The following is a 3,298-nucleotide window of genomic DNA, read 5'->3' on the forward strand; positions in this document are numbered from 1 at the left end:
ATCAAAAGATAATGACCACTACTGCTTGTGCATAGCTGGTTGACTGAGCGGTGAGATAGCAGTTCTAGCAATTAGTAAATGCAAAATACTAGAAAAGGATGCTCAAGTATCCATGAGCTAATAAAATGATACAAGAAAATATTCTATGGTAGAGTACATAGTATCCAGAGCAGAGAGTTACCGCGACGTCACACCATGGAGTTACCACGCCGTTTCACAGTTCAAAGGGAGAAAAACTTAGGCATTTTCTGCTAGTAATAGGCTGACGATACAACGTCTCAACCATATAAAGCAGGAAAACATCATTTCCTCGCGTATAAGCCACCAGCTCCTCCGCGTTTCAGCTGACGGCGAGATGGCATCCCTTCTTGCCCTGCGCGTGTGCCAGAAAATCGGTCTTGACCTCAAGTGGCAGCATCCCATGTACGACGTACCACTGCACTTACCAACTGCTGTACTGTTCTTCCCCATTGCAGCACGAAATGGCATGCATTAGTTTCGCAACAGCAGCTGCATATCAGTGTACGATGTGCATATGACACGGTCATTCGGTACTGTATTTTTTTGAGGGAAACAACATACTTAAATTAAACCGAGTCAGGGAGCTCATCCGCTATTACATAGAGGATACAATCAGGAGGTGCATGCCTCCAAACTTGAGAAATGCCATCGCCTACAGCTACCTTAGCAAGCGTGTGGGCAGCGCGATTTGCTGTTCTTCTTCTCCACGTGATCTTGCAGCCCATCCAGCCCCGCACGAGATCTTTTATGTATTCCACAATTGGCCCTGCCACTGACAGGTTTTGAGGAGCCGAATTAACCATACTGACTGCCTCCCTACAATCCATCTCGACATGAATTCGCTGAATGCCCAGCTCCCGCCCAAAAGTTAAAGCTTGGCGGCAGGCCATCAGCTCGACTATCTCCGGCTTTGAGCAGTTTGGGAAGGGCTTAGCCAGGGCACCACAGAACGCCCCCAAATGGTCCCTGACGACCACCCCTCCTCCTCCATTGCCAGTGGCCAAGGAGATAGCACCATCTGCATTAACCTTTACCCAATCGGCCTCCGGTGGTTGCCACTTCTCAGGTGGTGGTTTAACAACTGCTCGAGCCTTCTTCGTCACCGTCTTTGAACATTCATCCATAAACCTCGACACCGTGTCAACCACATCCGATGGGTTCTTGATCCTCACCCCGTCGCGAGCCTCATTTCTTGCCAACCAAAGCCCGTAGAGACCCTGCATGGTCATCTCCTTCTCTTCACCCCGAGCACCTCCCAGCCAGTTCCACAGCCACCGGCCAGCTTCATGGTTAGACACAGCTCCGTCCGGAGGAAAGGGAGCGTGAACAGATCGCTTCTCTGCCAGCGTCCTCCAGAATTGCCCCGAGTGGTGGCAGCTCCAGAAACGGTGAAGCAACGTCTCCTCCCGACCACAGGCTGGACAGAAAACCACCGGCTTTATCCGTCTTCGCAGCAGCTCGGACCCAGTGGCCAAACCATTGCGCAACATCCTCCAGGTATGCACCTTGATTTTATTAGGAACATGAGTGCTCCACATAGACAACCAGTTTATGTGAGAAGCAACCGAGGAGGATGATCCCGGGTTGCCCGACCTGGCCCTTCTCAGAGTCATCGCAAGGTGATAGGCAGAATGAACGGAGTAGATGCCATCCTTGGTATAATTCCATGCTAAGTAATCATCCACACCCTGTCCTCCTATAGGGATTTGCTTGATGTCATTAGCATCACTTGGGGTGAACATCTCATTGAAGGAAATATGCCCTAGAGGCAATAATAAAGTATTATATATTTCCTTATATCATGATAAATGTTTATTATTCATGCTAGAATTGTATTAACCGGAAACATAATACATGTGTGAATACATAGACAAACAGAGTGTCACTAGTATGCCTCTACTTGACTAGCTCGTTAATCAAAGATGGTTATGTTTCCGAGCCATAGACATAAGTTGTCATTTGATTAAATGGGATCACCTCATTAGGAGAATGACGTGATTGACATGACCCATTACGTTAGCTTAGCACCCGATCGTTTAGTATGTTGCTGTTGCTTTCTTCATGACTTATACATGTTCCTATGACTATGAGATTATGCAACTCCCGTTTACCGGAGAAACACTTTGTGTGCTACCAAACGTCACAACGTAACTAGGTGATTATAAAGGTGCTCTACAGGTGTCTCCAAAGGTACTTGTTGGGTTGGCGTATTTCGAGATTAGGATTTGTCACTCCAATTGTCGGAGAGGTATCTCTGGGCCCACTCGGTAATGCACATCACTATAAGCCTTGCAAGCATTGTGACTAATGAGTTAGTTGTGGGATAATGTGTTACGAAACGAGTAAAGAGACTTGCCGGTAACGAGATTGAACTAGGTATCGAGATACCGACGATCAAATCTCGGGCAAGTAACATACCGGTGACAAAGGGAACAACGTATGTTGTTATGCGGTCTGACCGATAAAGATCTTCGTAGAATATGTGGGAGCCAATATGGGCATCCAGGTCCCGCTATTGGTTATTGACCGGAGACGTGTCTCGGTCATGTCTACATAGTTCTCGAACCCGTAGGGTCCGCACGCTTAACGTTACGATGACAGTTTTATTGAGTTTTGATGTACCGAAGGAGTTCGGAGTCCCGGATGAGATCGGGGATATGACGAGGAGTCTCGAAATGGTCGAGACGTAAAGATCGATATATTGGACGACTATATTCGGACTTCGGAAAGGTTCCGAGTGATTCGGGTATTTTTCGGAGTACCGGAGAGTTACGGGAATTCGTATTGGGCCTTAATGGGCCATACGGGAAAGGAGAGAAAGGCCTCAAAAGGTGGCCGCACCCCTCCCCATGGTCTGGTCCGAATTGGACTAGGGAAGGGGGGCGCACCCTTCCTTCTTTCTCCTTCCCCCTTCCCTTCTCCTACTCCCACAAGGAAAGGAGGAGTCCTACTCCCGGTGGGAGTAGGACTCCCCCCTTGGGCGCGCCACCTCCCCTTGGTCGGCCCTCTCCTCCTTGCTCCTTTATATACGGGGGCAGGGGGGCACCCCAGAGACACAACAATTGATCCTTGAGATCTCTTAGCCGTGTGCGGTGCCCCCCTCCACCATATTACACCTCGATAATACCGTTGTGGAGCTTAGGCGAAGCCCTGCGTCGGTGGAACATCATCATCGTCACCACGCCGTCGTGCTGACGAAACTCTCCCTCAACACTCGGCTGGATCGGAGTTCGAGGGACGTCATCGAGCTGAACGTGTGTAGAACTCGGAGGTGCCG

This window comes from Triticum aestivum, chromosome 2D (genome assembly GCF_018294505.1).
Source record: "Triticum aestivum cultivar Chinese Spring chromosome 2D, IWGSC CS RefSeq v2.1, whole genome shotgun sequence".
In the NCBI taxonomy this organism is placed as follows: domain Eukaryota; kingdom Viridiplantae; phylum Streptophyta; class Magnoliopsida; order Poales; family Poaceae; genus Triticum; species Triticum aestivum.